Source organism: Loxodonta africana, chromosome 21, assembly GCF_030014295.1.
Source record: "Loxodonta africana isolate mLoxAfr1 chromosome 21, mLoxAfr1.hap2, whole genome shotgun sequence".
Classification (NCBI taxonomy): Eukaryota; Metazoa; Chordata; class Mammalia; order Proboscidea; family Elephantidae; genus Loxodonta; species Loxodonta africana.
Window position 1 is genome coordinate 52,326,190 of NC_087362.1, and position 22,632 is coordinate 52,348,821.

Below are 22,632 nucleotides of genomic sequence, written 5' to 3' on the forward strand. Positions count from 1 at the left end.
TGTAGAAACATCCACAACTATACCTATATATGCACACAGGTACACTCCGGTATGACCTCCCACTCCTATTTAGCATACATATCTACCTGTGTATCCTCTCACCAATTATTCTGTATTGCTGTTGTGGCAGGGTTGTATATGTTATAGTATTAACCACCAAAAAAAAACCCAAACTCATTGCTGTCGAGTCAATTCTGACTCATAGCGACCCTATAGGACAGAGTAGGACTGCCCCATCTGGTTTCCAAGGAGCGCCTGGTGGATTTGAACTGCTGACCTTTTGGTTAGCAGCTGTAGCACTTAACTATGCCACCAGGGTTTCCAGTATTTACCACAGTTGCCCTTTATTCTTGCGTATCTCTCAGGTTCTGTCTTTGCCTTGGCCATGTGCTAACTTTCCTCATATTGTGTATTGCCTTTCCCTTCACTTGTCTACTATCTAGTTAGTGATTCTCCCTCCCTCCCCCTTCCAGCCCTGGCAACCATCAAAGAATGTTCTTCTTTCTGTGTTTAGACCTATTCTTGCCTTTTTATAATAGTGATATCATATAGTTTTTTCTTTTTGTGATTTACTTATTTCACTCAGCTTAATGTCCTCCAGATTCATCCAAGTTGTGAGATGTTGCACAGATTAATCATTAGTTTTTATTATTGTGTAGTATTCCTTTGTATGTATGTACCACAGTTTGTTTATCCATTCGTCTGTTGATGGGCACTTAGGTTGTTTCCATCTCTTTGCTATTGTGAATAATGCTGCAATGAACATGGGTGTGCATATGTTTATTTGTGTCACAGTTCTTATTTCTCTAGTATATACACCTAGGAGTGGAATTGCTGGATCATGTGGTATTTCTATTTGTAGCTTTTTAAGGAAGCACCGTGCCATTTTCCATAGTGGTTGTACCATTTTATGGTCTCACCAGCAGTGTATAGGAGTTCCAATCCCCCCACAACCTCACCAATATTTGTTTCTTGTTTTTTTTTTTTTTTTTTTGATCAGTGCCATTATTGCTGGGGTGAGATGGTATCTCATTGTAGTTTTGATTTGCATCTCTCATAGCTAATGATTGCAAGCATCTCTTCATGTGTTTGTTAGCCGCCTGAATGTTTTCTTTTTGTACTTTAGATGAAGGTTTACAGAGCAACAATTAATACACATATTGTTTTGTGACATTGGTTGTCCACCCCACATCATGTAAACACTCTCCCCTTCTCGGCCTTGGTTTCCCCGTTACCAGCTTTCCTGCCCCTTGCTGCATTCTCATCCTTGCCCCTGGGCTGGTGTGCCCATTTGGTCTTGTTTTGTCTTACAGGCCTGTCTGATCTTTGGCTGAAGGGCTAAATGTTTTCTTTGGTGAAGTGTCTGTTCATGTCCTTTGCCCATTTTTTTAATTGAATTCTTTGTCTTTTTGTTGTTGAGGTATTGAAGTTTTGTATAAATTTTAGAGATTAGACCCTTGTCAGATATGCTTTTGCCAAGATTTTTTTCCCAGCCTGTAGGTTCTTTTTACTCTTTTGGTGAAGTCTTTTGATGAGTATAAGTATTTAATTTTTAGGAGGCCTCAGTTGTCCAGTTTTTCTTCTGCTGTTTGTGTATTATTAGTTATGTTTCCTGATCTATTTATGCCATAAATTTGGGTCCCTAGCTTTTGTCTCTGTGCTTTTTTTTTCTTGAACAGTTATAGTTTTAAATTTAACATTTAGGTCTTTGATCCATTTTGAGTTAGTTTTATGTGCGATGTGAGGTATGGGTCTTGTTTCATTTTCTGCAAATGAATATCCAGTTTTGCCAGCACCATTTGTTAAAGAGACTATCTTCTTCCTCATTTAATGGACTTTGACTTTTTGCCAAAGATCGGTTGTCCATAGCTGGTGAACTGAGTTCTTGAGAGACTGAACCAGAGTTTCCTGCATCAAAGAGAAGGTAGTGGCCCCTGTATGTACGCAGCCTTCTGCACAATCAGAGCTCTGCAAAGAGGAGCTGCCACAGTCACACCTGCATCCTTCTGTGGCTTTCCTCCTTAATTTTGGTATGCCCTCCAGGTACTTTCTCCATCCCGCTTTACACACTTGACTTAATGGTCTCCTTTTTCCTGATTTCTCCATCTCTTTGAAATAATACGTGACATGTAGTGTCTATGCCCCTAAGAGGCTTAGTGTTGTGGACAGCCAAGCACAGAAATGGCAAGGGGCTGCATGGGCAGGGCATCTGTGCTCTTAAGGGGGCCTGTGATGGCTCGCAGCCCCTTGAAAGTGACGTTGAGAAGCCTTGAGAGTGGGTAGAGAGTAGATACAGTAATGTATCTGGCTCAGCAGGGAACACATGATTTCTGGCCTAGGAGAGTCATGACATGTGGGGTTGTTGTTATTAGTTGCCGTTGGGTCGCTTCTGACTCATGGCAACCCTATGTGTGCAGAGTGGAGCTGCTCCATAAGGTTTTCAAGGCTGTGACCCTTCAGAAGCAGATCCATAGGCCTGTCTTCCAAGGTGCCTCTGGGTGAGTTTGAACTGCCAACCTTTCAGCTAGTAGGGGAGCACTTAATGATTTGGGTCACGCAAGGTAGAGGAGAGAAACTAAACATTCCAACCAAAAATGCCAATCCAGAGACAGAAGACCAGCCATACACCCACACAGCCCTCCCGGATGCAAACAAAATTTTTTTTCCCCCATCAATTTTGCTGAAAGTATGAAGAATAACTTAAATTTCTTATGTTCATTTTTTTTTCCCTTTTCTAAGAAACATGGTACAGTTGTATACCAGCGTTTTTCACAGGATCTGCAGCCCCTCTTCCCTAAATGTCCCTGGAATTCATAGACAAGTCACCCATCTACTTTGGCTTTCCCTCCAAAGCTCTTAATTGGTTATGCGGGCTTCAATGAAAGGAGTTTTTTGGGAAATATTTTGAAGGGAGGTAAAGAATACACGGCAAAGTGAGGCTCGGTTAGTTTTTATCAATTGGAATAGTGATCTTTTAAGAAACATACCACCCATAGATACAGCTGCATAGTAACAGACTATCTAGAGACTGGAGGAGGAAAACAGAAGGAGTGCAGGCTGTGGGTCTGTAGTGTTGGATCCTGATCCTACCTCAGGCGTTATTGGCTGTACACCTTGGGCATTAATCTTACCTTCTTAAGCTATAGGGTCAGGTGGGTACATGATACCCATCAAGGAATGGTTATGAGTGTATGAAGAGAATGCATTCCAGAGACCCCTGAATATATGTTTATGCATTCCTTTTTTTTATAACTTTCTGGTGCCGAGTAACTTAAACCCACTGCTGTCGAGTTGATTCCGACTCATAGCGACCCTGTAGGACAGAGTAGAACTGCCCCGTAGGGTTTCCAAGGAGTGCCTGGCAGATTTGAACTGCCAACCTCTTGGTTCACAGTTGTAGCACTTAACGACTATGCCACCAGGGTTTCCAATCTGAGTAACTTAGCACCCCAAAATTTAAGAGCTTATGTTGTTAGTTGCCATCAAGTTGGTTCCAACTCATGGTGACCTCATATACAACAGAACGAGGTGTTGCCTGATCCTGCATCATCTTCATGATTGTTGGAATGTTTGAGTTCATTGTTGTGGCTATTGTGTAGTTGTATCCAACCTAGGGAGCCCATCTTCTAGCACTGTGTTGGACAGTAGTCTGTTGTGATCCATAGGGTTTTCATTGACTGAGTTTCAGAATTTGATTGCCAGACCTTTCTTCCTACTCTGTCTTAGTCTGGAAGCTCTGCTGAAACCTGTCCACCATGAGTGACTCTTCTAGTATTTGAAATACTGGTGGCACAGCTTCCAGCATCATAGCAACACACAGCCACCACAGTATGACAGATGGGTGGTGGTAGTGGCTTATAATAATAGTTCATTACTATCTCTCCTGGCTATGGAGGTTGACAGGACTTCTGGGTGGTTCATACGTGGGGAGTATGACATCTAGACAGTGTTGGATTCCAAGATGATATCTATACTGAGATGTCTGGCACCTCAGGTTGGATGCTGGAACAGCTGGAGATGGTCAGGCATCTCAGCCTTTATCTGTGCAGCTTCTCCACATGGCTAGCTGGAGCTTCGTCACAGCATGGTGGTCTCAGAGTATTCAGACTAATGACATAGCATCTGACTCCTCCCAGGGCAAGCTTTCCAAGAACACAAGGCAGAGTGTACAAGGTTTTTTAGGACTCAACTTCTGAAATCGTTCAGTTTCGCATTTGCCGTATTGCATTAGTTACCTGGAGTCAATTCAGATTCATATGAAAGGGGATTGTAGAAGACCATGGATACCTGGAGGTATGGTTCATCACTGTGTTGTTGTCTTGTGCCATTGAGTCTATTGCAACTCCTGGAGACTCCATGTGTTCACTGGGGAGCCATTTTTGGAGACTGACTATCACATGTATCATGGTTGCAAAGTAGGGTCCTTCCTCATCAATTGTACATTGTGTGATCTGCCCCCTGTGTCTGTTCCTCCCTGACTCCATGCCCATTTGGGAATAATACCACTGGTGCTCTGTCCTTGACATCCTGGGAACAGCACACGAGAAGACATTTTTATTGTTCTTGCTCACATCACCAAAACAAAGTGATATGAACAAATTCTAGAAGATACTTCACTCAGGAGGGTTTTTAATTTTTGGAGGAAGTTGTGTAGGGGGAGCAGTTAGGTGGAACTGGGATGAGACAGGGAAAAGTGGATCCAGAAAGAAATTAAGTACAATAAACAAAGTCAAAGTACGAAGCTCTTTCAGCCTCCGTTGCAGGCTGAGTTTGTCCTAGAAGGTAGACGCTCTAGGGATGAAGGACGTTGAAGAACTCCTTTATGCTGTGTGTTCAGGAAGTGATGCCAGCCGGCACCTTCCTTGGTTCAGTGCCTCCGTTTTTAAGACGACAGCTGTTCAGACACGCCGTATTCTTCTCTTCATTCACTCAACAAATATACATTGAACAGCTGCTCTAGGCTAGGAAATGTGTTAGACACTGGGAAATGTGGAGATGAATCAGATCAGGATCCTGGTGGAATGCAGCCCCCACAGAGAAAAGCCAGTGCATGATCTAGTAGGGAGAACTGTAGCCTTTGAGAAGAGTTACAGCTCTGTCAGCCCAGTGCTTTGGTCTGCTGGCCTGGAGATGGCATCTCCTACCACCACCGCCACCACTGTCCTTGTTTGCCCTTGAGCCTATCATTTCACAAGGGTCTGGCAGCACCCGAACAGTGCTTCTCGCTTTAGGAAGGAAGGCACTTACTTGCTTTGCAATCAGACAGAATGTGGGTTCTATCAGAAACTAGCTCTACAGCAGATTTGCTGTTAGTGTGAGTTAATGCATGCAAAGCGCCTACCCAGCATGTTGTAAGAGGCTAAGTATGATTGCTGTCATCTGTGTTATCAACGTGCCAAATGCAGGTGTGGTTAATTCCGCCTACCTGTGGTAGCTGTAAATCCGTGTTAAATTTTCCTCAATTTACACATTGTAATAATTTGTTTATATATCTCTCTCTACCTCTGGACTGTGATCTTATAAGGGAAAAGCCCGTCTTATTCAATAGTGTATTCCCAGTGCCTAGCAGGGTCCATCCCTGGCAAATAGTAGATGAACGGTACATGATTGATGAAAACATGAATGAGAGAAAAGACCTGGCAATCTTGTCCCATAAAGATTGCAGCCTAAGAAACTCTGTAGGGCAGTTCTGTTCTGTCCTATAGGGTTGCCGTGAGTCACAATCAACACAATGGGACACAACAACAACAGATCAGTGACTAATTGGTAGTTGTAGTTAGTGCCAAAAGAGAAATGACATGGGAGTTTGGCGTCTGAAAGAGGTGATTGACTTCAGGTAATAGGGAACTAGGGAAGGCTTCTGAGAAGGAATATAAGTTAGGTTGTCCTTGAAGAACAAACAGAATGGGGACTTTCAGAATTATCGAAGGCATATCTACTTTGGAGTGCTCATTTTGTGTTTCATTGTGTTGAGGGAATCCTTGTCTGGCTGTGTACATATGTGGAAATTTCCCCCATAAGCCACTCCATAGCATTGTATCACTTTAGTGGCTCATATCATCTCTAGGGTTACTAATAATTCTTTCTCTTTTTGTCTTTTGCAGAAATCACTGTGTTCTTGGCTCAGTGGCCCTGTGACTTTCTTTTCTGTTGTCATTTGTTGAGTGACCAATCAGATGGGTGGAGTGTATTATAGAAATTGGCAACAAGTATCCAATGGGTAAAGAAGGTAAGATGGATCAACGTTACTGAGCGACTCACATAGGATTATTACGTATGTGGAAAAAAAAGTATGTGGAGATGGACCTATATGCACCAGGGCCATCTCCACAAACTTGACTTCATTTGGATCCTCACCAAAAAGCTAAGTAAAATTGAAGAGGGGAGGAAAGGCTTGTTTTCTTGGGTTTTGAAGAATGTGACTCTTCATGTCTCTTTATTGAGTACTGACTATGTGCCAATACAAGAATGATCATCTCTTTGGCACAGATTCAGAGGAGAAAAAAGGAACGTTTGGAGGTTATGTCTTTAGCAAAAACTCAGCTAGACAGATTAACAGAGGACTGCCATGTTGGTTTTTTCTTCTTTTTTTCTTTTGAAAATAACTCATTAAATACGAACAAGATGGCTACTATCCCAAGAGGAAGAGGAGTTTAGGAGGCTGAACCCTGTAGACCTCAAGAGCCAAAGCACTAGATCATGGGCCAGGAGGTCTGATTGCAAGTCCCAGGCCCAGTTCTGCCATCTGTTTGTGTACCCTCACACAAATGAGCTGTTTGCTGGGCCATAAGAGTGGTTGGATCTAGGATTTCTAACAGCTCTGACATCTTGGGATTCCAAGAATCCATTTACCTTCTCCATCTACTTGGTAGTGACTGGAGCTGTTTTTATAGGATTTCCAGATATCCAGATAGAATTTTAAGAATTATTTCTACCAGCATGGCTGTCCATACTTTGGAGTTCTAGACCTATTTATCCAAGTGTCTATGGGTCATCTCTGTGTGAATGTCTGGCAGATGCCTCAAATGCAGAGACCAAACAATCATTTTATCCTTTAAACCTTCACTCCCTAGTGAGTGAAGAGCATCATAATCACCCAGACCAAAAACACGGGAGGAATCCCTTATGCATTTCAGCCCCTCGTCTCCAATGGCAGTTTATTCATATTGATTCCTATTGACTGTCCTCTCTCAGTACCTCTGAAATCTTTCCACCTTGCTCCATTTCCAAATCCAAATCCAAGCCATATTCTTCTTCTCCTAGATTATTGCAGTTGCTACCTACTAGGTCTTTTTGCCTGCTGTGTTACTTCCTGCAGCTTCAGTATGATCCATTTTCCATGCACGTCCTAAGCAATGTTCCTACGTGCAGATATTATATTACTTCTCCACTTAATACATTTCAATAATAAAGACCTAAACTCCTTAACAAGCTTCTTGGACTCTTTAATGATGGAGCCCCTGGTTTCACCATCCAGAGTCATCTCTCAGACACTCCCCTTTCCCACTGGCCCTCACTGTACACGTCCAATCTAGAAAGTACACACAAGGCACAGCTTTCAGTTCCTCAAAGCCCCAACATCTCTCTTGTCTCTGAACCTTTCACAGGTTGACTCTTACTCATCCTTATACCTTAGCTTGGCTATCATGACCTCTATAAAGAGTTCTTTCTGATCCCCTGTGATTGAGCTACGAGTTGTAATTGTCTATCTTTTACATTCTGTTCTATTTATTATTTTCAATGTACTTTACTTTTTAGAGCATTCTTAGGTGAACAGAAAAATTGTACGGAAAGTTCAGAGCTCCCACATACTGTACACAGTTTCTCCTGTTATTAACATCTTGCATTAGTGCAGTATACTGAGATATTACTATTAACTGAAGTCTATAGTTTACGTCATGATCCACACAGTGTGTCAAGTTATCAAGGTATTTCGTTTTACTTGGATCCACAATCAACAGCCATGGAAGCAGCGGTCAAGAAATCAAAAGACGCACTGCATTGGGTAAATCTGCTGCAAGGGACCTCTTCAAAGTGTTGAAGAGCAAAGATGTCACCTTGAAAACTAAGATGCGCCTGACCCAAGCCATGGTATTTTCAATCACATCATATGCACGTGAAAGCTGGACAGTGAATAAGGAAGACCGAAGAAGAGTTGACGCCTTTGAATTGTGGTGTTGGTGAAAAATATTGACTATACCATGGACTGCCAAAAGAATGAACAAATCTGTCTTGGAAGAAGTGCGACCAGAATGCTCCTTAGAGGCAAGGATGGCGAGACTGCATCTTGCATACTTTGGACGTGTTGCCAGGAGGGATGAGTCCCTGGAGCAGGACATCATGCTTGGCAGAGTACAGGGTCAGCGGAAAAGAGGAAGACCCTCAACAAGGTGCATTGACACAGTGGCTGCAACAATGAGCTCAAGCATAACAGGGTTTGTAAGGATGGCGCAGGACCGGGCAGTGTTTCGTTCTGTTGTGCATAGGGTCGCTATGAGTTGGAACCGACTTGATGGCACCTAACAACAACAACAACAACATGGTTTACCTTAGAGTTCACTCATTGTGTTTTACAGTACTATGGCTTTCAACAACTGAATTATGCCACTTATCCAACATTACAGTATCTTGCAGTATAGCTTTATTGCAGTTAAAATGCCCTGTGCTTCATCTATTCATGCATAATTGTCTATTTAGTTGTCTGTCTTCCCAGCTAGACTTGGAGGCTCTTGAGGGCAGAACTAATTTTGAGAACACCATGGTCCCAGTTGCGAACACTGTGCCTACTACAAAGTTGGCTCTCAAGAAATATTTATTAAATATATGAATAGAGACTGCCTTCAGTATATTTTGAATAGAAGATAAGGAATGGGGGTGGGGAGCAGGCTAATGTTACCATAGAGAATAAAGTCAGAATAACGGCCGCTAACAGGTTTTGAGTGCTTATTATGTGCCAGGCACCATGCCAAGGTCTTTAGATATATCCTCTCCCTTATTTTTTGCAAAAGTCTTATACGTGGTAGGTACTATGACGGCACAGTGGCTAAGAGCTCAGCTGCTAACCAGAAGGTCAGCAGTTCGAATCCACCAGCTGCTCCTTGGAAACCCTAGGGGGCAGTTCTACTCTGTCCTATAGGGTTGCTAGGAGTCGGAACAACTCGAAGGTAACTTTTTTTTTTCTTTTAATTAATATGGAGTCCCTGAGTGGCACAAATGGTGAAGCGCTCAGCTACTAACCAAAAAGTTGATGGTTCAAATTCACACAGAGGTGCCTCAGAACAAAGACTTGGCAATCTACTTCCAAAAGCTCACAGCCATTGAAATCATTATGGAAGTACAGTTCTACTCTGAAGCTGATGAGGTCACCGTGAGTCAGAATAGACTCCACAGCAACTTTTTTTTTTTACTATTAATATTCAAAATTTTATAAATGAGAAAACTGAGATTTAGAGAAGATAAGTAACTTGCCTATGATCATACACCTCGTAAGTACAGAGCCAGGATTTTGAAACCTGAAGAGTCTGACTTTGTAATTTAAGAGCTCAGCTGCTAACCAAAACGTTAGCAGTTCAGATCTACCAGCTGCTCCTTAGAAACTATCGGGGGCAGTTCTCCTCTCTCCTATAGGGTCGATATGAGCCAGAATTAACTCAACAGCAATTTTTTTTTTTTTTTGTGTGTGTGTGTGTGTGTGTGTGTTTAATGTCTTTTACCAGGGCCTTCTTCTGCTTGTCCCTGGCGTGAATCTGCTACGTTATGGACAAAAGACATTTCTTCTGCATGAGGCCAGAGGCTTTTTCTATAGCCCAGACAAGCCATTTTTAGATAGATGGTCCTCCCTGTGACCAAACACAAAAACCCATTGCCGTTGAGCCAATTCTGACTTACAGCAAAACTATAGGGCAGAGTAGAACTTCCCTGTAGGGTTTCCAAGGCTTTGAATATTTATGGAAGCAGACTGCCACACCTTTCTCCTGCAGAGCAGCTAGTGGGTTTGAAAGTCGACCTCTGGGATAGCAGCCAAGCTCTTAACCACTGTACGACCAAGGCCCGTAACTCCTTGGCTATTTCCCAGGTGTTTTACACTGGTGTATCAGTGTCGGTCTGCTTGGGGACAACATTTTGACTCGAGGAGCCCTCCGTTCTTTTTCCCATGCTCTGGTCAATATTTTTATGGGTGGAAACCAGGTAATGAAAACAGTCTTAGTGGAGACAGAGCTGTACTTCCCTGCCAAAGCGCTGATAGGACTTGGAAATCGTATGACGGACTCTTTTCTCATTCACATATTTTGCACTCAGTTGCTCTGAAGCCCGGCTTAGCAGACAGAGTGCATCCCTCCTGTGGAAACGTCCGTGAATGATGACCACCTCGTTTCTGCCAAACCAAATGGGTCTCTTCATTTCATCGGCCCTTTGAATTCTTTAATAGGATATGCAACTGACATTTCCTATTTTTCTTGATCATGGAACAATTAGGATGCGGTATCGATGAAGCAGAATCGAAAGTTAAATAGAAAGTACTTGAATTTAATTTCTTTTCTAGGAAATCTATTGGACTTTTTTAAAATTCTTATTCCCACATAGACATTCAGAACAGCCTATGTTGAAGAGTTCTGCATAGCTTTTATTTCCAAGGAGAGGAAAGGTGAAAATACTCTAATGTATGTAGCCATCTTAAAGAACTGCAGCATGGCTACAATAGAATAGCCCTTTCATCTTTTAGTATAAGCTTCTTGTTTTAGAGATAGGAATTTTTTTGTGCCCAGAGGAGGATGGAGAGAGAGGTTGGGGAGAGAGAGAGACACAGAGAGAAAAATTTTTAACAAATGGTGGTGAAATGGCCTACAGGATCAGCTCTTTGGCTGCCTGGCTGACTTCCAGAGAAATCCATTTGAGCTTCTTTCTTACACCTGTCTTACTCAGGTACCTCCTCGGAGTAGGAAGGACTTACCTGGGTAGCTAGAGGATAGGACTTCTCAGCCCTGCTGCCTGGCTGGGCTTTTAGCAGAGCACTTAGTACAGAAATTAATGTCTTGGAGAAGTGAAAGGGACTTGCTTTTATGCTCATGAAAAGCTTACACACATTGAGAACCTCCTGAGTGATATCAACAGGGGGCACTGGTCACAGGTCATCCATTACCCCTCATTTGCATAGAAGACAGTTCCAAGGAGCTGCTTGGGGGCAACTCACCTGTGCTAGAGAATTCATCAGGCTCTGCACTGTCTCTGACATTTTGAAATGTTGGCAGCCTGCTTGCTGCTCTGCGCTGGCTGGGCCTGTCTGTGAACGCACATTTCCTGTTTCAGGATCTGGGCCACTGTGGAGAAACAGGCCCTGTATCCATCTGTAGCTAGTGTCACTGGAACCATAAACAGACACGAAGTTCACTTGGGACTGCTTTGCAGATCTTGTACAATGTGACTGCCACCACTGCAATCAACTAATGATTATATAAAGCACTTGTAGGCGAGGCAACGTGAACGTGCTGCCTCTGCCCAGAATCAATATTAAAGGAAACATCTCAAACAAGTTGTGGGTCTTCCATCCTGCCTTATTTAACTAATGATGGACAAAAAGCAAGACCACTACTGATGACAACAATGATTAAAAAAACAAACAAAAAAAAAAACTTTGCCATCAAAGTCGATTCCAACTCATAGCGACCCTATAGGACAGAATAGAACTGCTCCAAAGTGCTTCCAAGGCTGTAATCTTTATGAAAACAGACTGCCACGTCTTTCCCTCACGGAGTGGCTGTTGGGTTCATGCCACCAACCTCTGGGTTAGCAGCCGAGCTTTTAACCACTGCACCTTATAACAATGATAGTCAATATTTTCTTGAGAACGCCCACGTGCTTCACGTTCATTATTGAATTTGACGTCACCAAAACTGACTGGTACATGCGGTTATTATGATCCTCTTATAGAAGAGGACACTGAGGTTCAGAGAGGCTAAAGAGCTTGCCTAGGGCTGCGTGATTAGCAATGGGTAAAGCCAGGGCTTGAGTGAGGTACAGCATTGTAGTACCTCCTATTGGCCAATATGTCTCCTCCAATTCTTTTGTACCCTGGCTTTCAGACCTGACCAAGTTGTGGTGGGGAGGAGGAGGACAGTTATTACTACAGTTATTTTGCTCTGCCTACATCTGACATCCCCACTGGAGTTTTAATGGAGGCTAAGCTCCAAGGAGCCCTGGCAGCACAGATGGCTAAGCACTTGGCTGCTAACTAACAAGTTGGTGGTTTGGACCCGCCCTGCTGCTCTGAGAGACAAAAGACCTGACGATTGACTCCTGTAAAAATTACTGCATAGGAAACTTTATGAAGCATATCTACTCTGTCACATGGGATCACTATGAGTTGGAATCAACTCAACGGCAACAACAACAAGCTGATTCTGGCTAAAGCAGCAGTATGCCACTAAATGTCTACATGGGGAGAAAAAAAAACAAAAATCTTGAATATAGTCACTTATTAATCATCTCTTAAGAACCATCCTTATTTTAGGCTCTGGACTAGGTACTGGGGATACAACAGTGAACCAAATACATGTGTACCAATACACCAATGAAACCTAAGCCTCACCCTCAGAGAGCCTCCCTTCTTGTGATAGAGCCTGGCCTGCCAATAATGACACAGTTACTTATGGACAGCCCCATGGGTCCCTTTTGATAACAGACTTGGAAGAGAAAGCACTGGCCTAACAGAGAGTGCCTGCCACAACCCTCAGTAGCAAGAGGGGCTGACTCTGCTGGAGGAAATCATGGAAGGCTTCAGTGAGGAGGTGACCTGAAGCATGAGCAGGAATGTACCTGGAAAAGAAGATTGGGAAGGATTTATCAGGCAAAGGGAACAGTACAGAAGTTCTAGAGCCAATGTTTGTCATGTTTAGGTGGGGAGTCCAATAAAATGTTTGCTTGGTTTTATTTTTATCTTTAAATAGATAAGAAATAAATTATGGTGTAAAATTCAAAAAAGTGAAAAAGGTCTGCAAAGAATTAAGTCTTCTTCAATTCATAGTCTCTTCCCCTTCAATTTCGCTCTCTGGAGGCAACCGTTTCCAGTTGTATGTGTGTGACCTTCCAGAGATTTTCCTGGAGCCCTGGTGGTACAGTCGTTAAGAGCTCGGCTGCTAACCAAAAGGTTGACAGTTCAGATCCATCAACCACTCCTTGGAAACCCTATGGGGCAGTTCTACTCTGTCCTATAGGATTACTGTGAGTCAGAATCAACTCAATGGCAATGAGTTCGGTTTGTTATAAAAACGCATACATCTAAATAGTTGCTTCCTCCACATTCGTATCTGACTATAAAAACTGTTCTACACACTGCTCTTTACCTTGATTAAAAACAAAAACACAAAACCTTTACTAAGTCTTTCTCCTTTCTCATTTTGCTTATGCTTGATTGATTATATATGTATGTGTATATATCTATATATATTTGGAAACTTTTCAAACCTACAGGAATGTTGCAAAAGTAATGCAATGAATTCTTATGAATGCTTCATCTAGTGTCACTGATTTTTTTATTTTCAGTTTGTTGTGTCCCATGCAGTGATTTTACTAGTTGAAAAGTTTATTCCCAGTCAAGGTACGGCTTGGATGTCGGTTACTTAAAACTTCCTCTTCCCAGCACTTAGAGAGATAAACCAGATTAACTTGAAACCGGGAGAACATGTTCCTCTTGGTATCAGTGTCCCTACAATGCCATAAGGGCAAATTCATCTCAGGATGGAGATGACAGGAGGAGTCCCTCTTTGCGCCATTTGATACCTACCTCCAGCTCATCTTTGGGAAAGGGCCTTGCCCTGTCTCATCAAGTGCTCAGGAAAAAGCAACTGTCTCCGGCAGGTAAGCACACTCTCCAAGCTTCCTCCTGAGTCCCAGGTCCAGGGTGGGAACAGACAGCCCAGATGAAATCTAATCACTTCATTTCAAACAGCTGGCCATTGAGCCCCTGACTCCCCTGTTCTTATCAGAGCCCCCAGGGCCTCTCAAAGGCTGGTGTAGGATTCCCACCTTTTAAAGATCAAAGCGGCTGAGCACTGCTCCAGTGATCTGTGCACTTCCTGTGTGCAGCATGGCCAGGGGTACTCTGTCCTCAGCCTGGGAAGGACTTTGAATGCTGACAGGCAGGAAGTAACCTGGTAAGACAGTGTGGTATGGGTTTGCACCATGTACTTCTGCGCCTCGGGGGATTGTTTTCAGGTATTCATTTGTTCATTCATCAAGTAACTCCCAAAAGCCTTCATGGCAGCCTTGCATGCTCTCCGCCAAGACACGTGCGTACTTCCTGCAGGTTAAGGCCTCCTGATTTCTGGGGTCCTAGACATTTAGACAGGTCTGGGCTGAATAAGGAGTCCTTGGGCGGTGTAAACAGTTAATCCACTTGGCTGCTAACTGAAAGGTTAGAGGTTTGAGTTCACTCCAAAGTGCCTCAAAAGGAAGGCCTGGTGACCTTCTAAAAAATCGGTTATTGAAAACCCCATGGAGCACAGTCCTATTCCCACACACATGGGGTTGGCATGAGTAGGAATCGATTCAATGACGGTTGGTTGGTTGGTTGGTTGGTTGGTTGGTTGGTTGGTTGGTTGGTGTGAATAAAGCAGTTGAACCTGATTGTGATGAAGTAGAATCTCCAAGGAGAAACATTCTGGCCATTCATTAATTCACCCATTCATACATTAAACACATATTTATTGAATGCCTACTCTGTGCTAAGTTCACTTGTGCAGCTGTGCATAAGATCACTGAGGTTCCTGTTCTCACAGAACTCTTATGCCAGTGGAGGTATTCTCTGACCCTGTCTAAGTCTTACTCCTTAAAGAGGGTCCATCAGGAAGGCCTGGCTGCCCCCAGAGCGTTTCAAGAGAAAATCAGACCACTGCCTCTCTGCCCTTTGTGGCCCCACGTGATTCCTAAAGCCACAGAATCACCATTTTCTCCGGAGGCTACTAACTCCATTTACCCCTTGTACTATGGGAGATTTTGGGCCCAGGGTGGTTTAAGAGAACAGGGAAGGAATAGAAACAAGTCATTCTAAAATCTGCCACCAATTAATTGTGGATGGAGAAAGCTGTAGCCAGACACCTGGCGATGCCTTCATTTGGAAGCCTGAGAGAAATTGCAGAGGGGCCAGGAAGTTCATCTTTTCAAGAGGCGCTGAATTTTAGAATCTAAGCACCCTTCCAAATGCTGTTAGGTTACCATAGCGACAGTACATATACCGTTTTCTTTTATATGTATATATAAAACAAATTTTTAAGAATTCAGTCACGTACTTGCAAGGGCTACTGAGAAGCTGCCTCTCTAAATTGCTGATACTTCAGCAAGTTTCCTGAAGTATCACGGCTCTGTCCATCGTAGATACTGTTTCAGATCACTCAGCACTCCCAACCCCTCTTCAGAATTTCCACTTGAAAAATGGACCCAAGAAGATTGTTATTCACTGCCCTAAACCAACGGTTTGGGCAAGGAATAAAAACTCCTTTGTTGCTTGTGTAGTTTCACCCTTGTTAAAGGTCTGAGCTAAGTCAGACCTACCCACCACTCCTGCGTCTACACAATGGTGGCAAGCACCATGTGTTCATGTGTGAACTAGTCAGGTGACTGGTGCTCAGGGCCCTGGGAGCATGCCCAGCTCAATGCTCTCTTCACCAATCCATTTTTTATGAGCTGCAGCTTGATTTTTTTTCTCAAATCCGAGTGGTATCAAGCTGCTTAATCTGACACCTTCTAGAAACTTTCCATCCCTTTCAGGATGGAGTCCAAAGATCTTTGTCTGGTTTCTAAGACCTGCCATGACTGAACACTGATGCTCTCTCATTTCCAGAAGCTTCTGATGGCATCCTCACACTTAATCCCTCATCTGTCCCATATGACTGGTCATTCATGGACTCAGCTGTGAGGTTTTCCACCTCCACTCCCTTGCACAATTTTGCTTTTCTTGCTGCTCTGTCCCATGTGCCTGGGGACACAGAGATGGGACCTCTCCTTCAGGTGGGATTCCCTGACCCCACGACCTAGACTTTGTCACTTCCTCCTTTTTGCAGGGGCCTCTGCTCCTCAAGGTCTCATTATGACTTCTATGGGCCCTAGGTACCTTGATGGGCACCTTCTTCCATAAAAACAATATTAAAAAACTTATATTTACAACTGCTTTGGTGCAAAGATGAATGCAACCTTTTACTCTAATGGTCTTTTTTTTCTGATTTTAAAAGAAATTAAACATTTCCATGGGCCCCTAAAATATTGTGGGCTCTCAGTACTGTGGAAATCCTGGTGGCATAGTGGTTAAGCACTATGGCTGCTAACCAAAGGGTGGGCAGTTCGAATCCGCCAGGCGCTCCTTGGAAACTCAATGGGGCAGTTCTACTCTGTCCTGTAGGTCGCTATGAATCGGAACCGACTTGATGGCACTGGGTTTGGTTTTGGGTTTGCTCAGTACTGTGCCTATGGTGCCTAAAGGACAAGTTCACCCAGCTGTTTCTCTGTCACCACCACAGGTTGCCATTTATTTGTGTACAGTCTGTGAGATCCTTGGGGACGGAAGCTGGGTGTTTAATGCTGTCTGCTATCACAGCACGTGGGCACACACACATTCTTGGTGATTGTACTGGCCTGAACGGGCTCTCACGTGAATGGGACATGGTTTCCATCTATATGCGCCTCTCGCTGCTGAGGGCAGTAGCAGGCCCCCAAGTCCATTATCAAAAGGAACAAACTGTTCCCTGGCCACTGTCTACATACTCTTTAAAGTTTGTACAGAGCTTCCTTTGAATTCTCTACTTTGATCCCTGGAGATGGACATTGTCCATCCCATTCCACAGAAGACTAAAAAGAGGTTCAGAGTTTGTCACAGTCTAGAAAACAGAGTTGCACTCTACCAGGGTCACAGGTAATATATGGCAGAGTTACTATTCTTGTCTTTTTTTTTCCCCTAACACCAGCCATATCCATGACAGATCAGTAGGGGCCTGGCCATCTCAGTTCTGCCTGGTTCTGAGGACCATGTGGGGTGTGCTGAGTTTGGTATTGGGTTTGCATCACATCTTCTATGTCCACTCCATCCTTTTACTAGTATTGTTCCCAAGGGCACTCCTTAATAAACACCTCCCATGCTAAACTCCAGAGCCCTGGTGGCACAGTGGCTAAGAGCTCAGCTGCTAACCAAAAACGATGGCAGTTCGAATCCACCAGCTGCTTCTTGGAAATCCTGTGGGGCAGTTCTCCTTTGTCCTGTAAGGTTGCTATGAGTCCAAATCAACTGGATGGCAATGGGTTTTTCAGGTTATGCTAACTAAACTCCATCTCAGAATCTGCTTCCCAGAGAACCCAGCCTGCCACAAACTCTTTTGAATATTTTGCAACAAACTGCCTTGTGTCTGTGCGTGAATAGACCCGATTCATTTGTCCCTCCTCCATTGTTTTCCCTGAATGCTTACTCATTGAATGCTTAGCGCTGTGCTAAGTACGAAGATTTTGTGGAGAAGAAGACAGAGGAGGACCTCTGGTCACATGGAACTTCCATTGCTTTTGCTCTGAGGATAGATTTTCATCCTGATTCTGCATTCGGACTGCAGGAGCTTCTTCCAGAGAATTCAGCCAGCCCCAGCACTTTTGTGGAGAGACAGAAGTCTCGGGTTGACTGAGCCCTGCTGATGGCTTTGCAGAATAAGTGCCGCTTCAAAGAAATTGGTACCAGTGTCTGAGTGGCCTTCCCCTCACTCATCATGGGACTCCATGATTCTCTTCTGTTAGCCCAATTAATGGCTCATAGTGAAGTCTGAGGTCCCTCAGAAGAAAGGCCTGGCAATCTATGTCTGAAAAATCAGCCACGGAAAACCCTTTGGAGAACATTTCTACTCTGACACACATAGGGTCACCATGAGTTGGAGTTGACTCCACCACAACTGCTCTTCATTTTGGTTGGGCTGGAACAGAGAACTGGTATCCAGAATGGGTTTTGAGAAGAACAGAGGTGCAGACAATAGGGAGAACTAAATGTATGAGGAGAAGGCCAGTGAAAGCCAATGTCAGGGTCATATGTTGAACAGAAGAGATAAGATGGGGGCAGGTCTAGATTTAGTTTGCAGCAGGGTCCTGTACGGGGCGTGGGGAGGGAGGTCAGGATTCTCTAGGAATTGTCTCATTTGTTGCTGTTGTTAGTTGCAGTTGAGTTGGCGTCCACCCACGGTGATACCGTGTACAACAGGATGAAACATTACCAGGTCCTGTGCCATTTTCACAATTATTGGCTCTAGTCCATTGTTGAGGCCACTGTGTATTTTGAGTGCCTTCCAACCTCAGAAGCTCATCTTCCAGTATTGCGTTGGACAATATTCTTTTGTGATCCATATGGTTTTCATTGTCCAATTTTCAGAAGTACATCTGTAGGCCTTTCTTCCTGGTCTGTCTTACTCTGGAAGCTCCACTGAAACCTGTGCACCATGGGTGACTCTACTGGTATTTGAAATACCAGCGGCATAGCTTCCAGCATCACAGCAGCACACAAGCCACCACAGTACGACAAACTGACAGATGGGTGATAGAATTGCCTCATAGCCCTTACTTAAAACTGTCTAATGGTATCCCATCTTAATCAGAATAAAACACACACTCTGACTAGGCCGTACTGCTCTGCTTACCTGGTCACTCCCTTCTTCCGTCTACTCCCTGCTCTGCCTCTCGCCAGTCTGCTCAGCCACAATGTCACTCTTGCTGTCCTTTAAGTAGGCCCAGCTCCTTCCAACCCCAGGGTCTTCCCATCTCCTTACACATCTGGCTCCTTGTCATCATTTAAGTTTCAGCTTAAATGTTGCCCCTTGAGAGGCCTTTCCTGACTTTATAACCCCTGAAGCCACGCCCTCCACCTGCCCTGCAGTTACTCAGTTATTTGACATTTCATGATTCTAATCCTTCATAGCAGTTATCACTCTCTGTGAATACCACACCTATTTCTTTTCATGGTTTTATTTCTTTGTTCTCTGTTTCCTCCTGAGAGTCTGAGTCCCCTGGAGTTCGGAGACCAGGTCTGCCCTGCCCACCCCTTCTCCTCAGTGTCTAGAGCAATGACATCCATACTAATGGTAGCTCAGTAAATATTTCTTGAATGAGTGATTAAGCCAATACCTAATTTTCAGATGTTTCTTTTATAGGTTGAAAGGAATATAATGGTTGGGATTCCTGCCTTAGAAAACAGGCCAGAACAGAGGGCTGGGGCTGGGTTTCTTCACACTGCTGGAATGAGCAGAATCTGACATCTCTCTCTGTCTCCTTCTCTCTTTGTCTCTCTGTTTCTTTCTCCCTGTTTCCCTCCCTCTCTTTCTTCCTTCCTCTTTCTCCACTCTCTATTCCCCTCCTTCTCTCTCTTTCTCTCCATGCCTTTCTTTCTCTCTTACTCTTTCCCCCGTCTGTCTGTCTCTTTGTTCCTCTCTCTCCCTGTCTTCCCTCTCTCTTTTTCTGTCTCCCTCTCTCTCACTGTCGCTCTCTGTCTCTCTCCCTCCCTCTCCTCCTCTCACTTTCTCCTGGCCCTTCATTCAGATTTGAGTGGCACCTGTTCCAGGCACCCTCCACCCTCGGGCAGCCGACCACTGCGTAATGGCTTCCCTGCGTATGCGTCTGTGCGCTAACATGGCCGTTCAGGCCTGCTCTGGCTTGTCAGACCCATCTCCTGATAGGAAAGACTGTGCATCTGTAATCCTCTGGGAAATTGGAGCTGACATGGAGCTTGGTACCCAAAGTGGTTTCACTCAAGCAAACACAGAGAATAATAGCCACGCACTTAAATGCTTGAGCAGGTATCACTCGGAGGAACATGCCAATAACCCATGTTTATAAAGCCTGTTAGTATGAATTTCTGAAATAGCACTTATTCCACTTTATCCTTGACAAATGGCGTTTGCAACCATCAAGATATTTTATTTCAATTATCTGCCCGTGTTGTGGGGTAAAGGTTTCTGACAATAGCCAGGCATAAGCCATTTTCATCATGCTTCTATCACTATTCCCGTTGCTAAACTCAACCGGACAGTTCATTAAGATGAAAAATTAACAGCACATGCTTTGGGGAGAATAATCATGGGAAATGACAGCTTGCAGAGGCATCAGCATTCGAGCAGCAGGCAGATGACAAACGTGCTGGTCTTCGGAAGAAGTGGCAATTGGCCAGTTGGTCAGAAACCGAGCTTTTACATAGCTCGTACTTGTGTGTCAGCCTTGAGCCGAGGTGCCGGGGAAGAAAGAACATGTAGGAAGCATGGCCTTTGGCCTCCGAGAATGTATCCCCTATTTGGGAAGGCTGGGGAGGTTCTAGCTGACAGGGAGCCCAGGAGGGTGTGCCTGACGTGCCTGGCGTGTTGGTGCTGACTCTCACTCAGTTCATGAGGAATTCCATGTGGACTTGCACGAAGATTCCTTAGATCTTCAAGAGTAGCAGAAGTTTGATTAGTAAAACATGTTTTAAAATAGTAACTGCTAATGGACATGGAGTTTCTTAGTGGGGTGATGAAGAGGTTCTGGAATTAGTGGTGATCGGTGAGTATGCAAAAAACTACTGTATGGTACGCTTTAAAAGGGTGAGTATTGCGATATATGACATGTATCTCAGTAAAGGTGTTACCTTTTTTTAAAGTACAAACTCTACAGAGCTAAATTTACAAATATGTTGTTAGTTGCCACCGAGTTAGTTCTGACTCATGGTGACCCCATATGTGCAGAGGAAGACTGCTCCATAGGGTTTTCAAGGCTGTGACCTTTCAGAAGGGATTGCCAGGCCTTTGTTATGAGGCACCTCTGGGTGGGTTTGAACCGCCAACATTTTGGTTAGTAGCTGAGGGCTTAACCTGTTCAAAGAATTGGGCCTAGACGGAATAGAGAAAAGGGGGGAGGCAGACTGACATTGACTCAAGACTTTGTCTACGGTAGGGATATTACCGTATCCCCATTTTACGGCTGAGGAAGCCAGGAGTCAGATCAGTGTGTGCCTTGTCCCAGAAGCCACCGAGGCTCTGAGGCCCAGATGCATCCCACTTTACTCTGCTGCCACTGGGAAAAGACAGATCCTGGAAGGTACTAGTAACCCGAATGATAACAATTATTTGCCTCTGCAGAGTATTTTAAAGCTGGGGAATCCTTGCCCTCTTTTCTCCTCTGTTCCTATAGCAGGAGACCATGGATGATGCAGATGGTTACATACTGGGCTACTAACTAAAAGGCTGGCAGTTTGAACCTACCCAGAGGTGCCTTGGAAGAAAGGCCTGGAAAGCTGCTTCCAAAAGGTCACAGGCATGAAAACCCTATGGAGCACAGTTCTACTCTGCACGCATGGGGTCGCCATGAATTGGAATCAACTTGATGGCATCTGGGTATAGGGTCACTATGAGTCGGAATCGACTCGACGGCAGTGGGTTTATTTATTTATTTTTATGGGGTTGGTTTTGGCTCTTACAGCATCCCTGTGAGTTATGATCAGTCTGTGGGGCTGTGAACAGCAGACCTGAGGTCTGTCTTGGGGGAAAAGACGGATGAGGGACAGAGAGAGGAGACCAAGCACACCCTCCCAGGCTGCATGAAGAACGCTGCACTCACTTTTCCAGCATTTGAGATGTTTCCTCTGGGTTTCCATCCCCATTTTTAGCTTTGTCTCTCCCTAAACTCTTACTTGCACCCTATTTCCCCATGCAAGTGGGTTCCTAAGTGAAACCACAGAGATGTGGGATCCACGGATATCTGGACACCACGGCTTGGAATTAGGTGTCCTGACTGTTAGCTACAGAAGTCAGCACTGTGTCTTTTTTTCCTTTGCGGAAGCACTTTTCTGTTGTGAAGTGCCTGTCTAGATTAAAGCCAGTAAAATCATTATCTCCCCTGTGGTTAACAAGAAAGCTTTTGATGTCATTCTCAGCTTACGAGTGTAAATAGTGAGTCAAATTCTCATCCTGTTGGGCAGGATGGAAACCAGATTCAGGGTTTGTAAAGACAGCTGCATTTCATTTATTTTCACAGGGACATTTTTCCCCCAGCAGACCGAGGTAACACAGCATACAGGCAAACAGCCCGTGGAGGAGTCAGGACGCATTAACCTAAGCAGTGAGATCAAAACAAAAGCTCTGTTTGCCATCTCCCACTAGAGCCCAAATCTCGCCAGGCCCCACTGTTTGGCTGCGTTCAGGAGGCGTAAATAAAATTAGATATCAGCGGAGTAAAAAGGAACTGGGACGTATGAAATAGAAGTCTTTCTCAAACAGCAGCTATCCGCTTTCCCTATTTCTTTGCAGTCGTGCTAGCTTTAAAGGAGTTAAAAGAAAAAAAAAATTGTTTTTAAAAAGAGGATTAACACCTCTTGAAATAAATTCCTACATATTTCTGAGTGTTTTTCCCACCTCCTGAGGGGCCTGTTCATGGGGCCTGACTCAGACTGGGAAGGCCTGGGTTCCAGTCTTGTTTCTGCCACTTGTTGGGCAAGAGGCTGCTCTGTGCTTCTCTTTGCTCATTTGTAAGGTGTGGTTACCCCATCGCCTCTTTGTGCTGACTGAAGGAGACGCTCTCTCTAAAGTCCTCAGACAAACGTTTGCCACAGAAGTAAAAAAGAAATTGCTGTGGAGTGGATTCCCACTTGTGGTGACCCCA

The 22,632-nt window shown here is 44.2% G+C and overlaps 1 protein-coding gene across 2 annotated transcripts in view; it reads left to right on the plus strand.

Annotated features, from left to right (window-relative positions):
- CDH11 (cadherin 11) overlaps positions 1–22,632 on the plus strand; it is a 188,232-nt gene that overhangs the window by 78,260 nt on the left and 87,340 nt on the right. For both annotated transcript variants that reach the window (XM_003417081.4, XM_010596699.3), the window contains exon 2: positions 6,105–6,229. The gene's annotated coding sequence lies outside the window, so the exon portion shown is untranslated. The remainder of the gene's footprint in view (positions 1–6,104; positions 6,230–22,632) is intronic.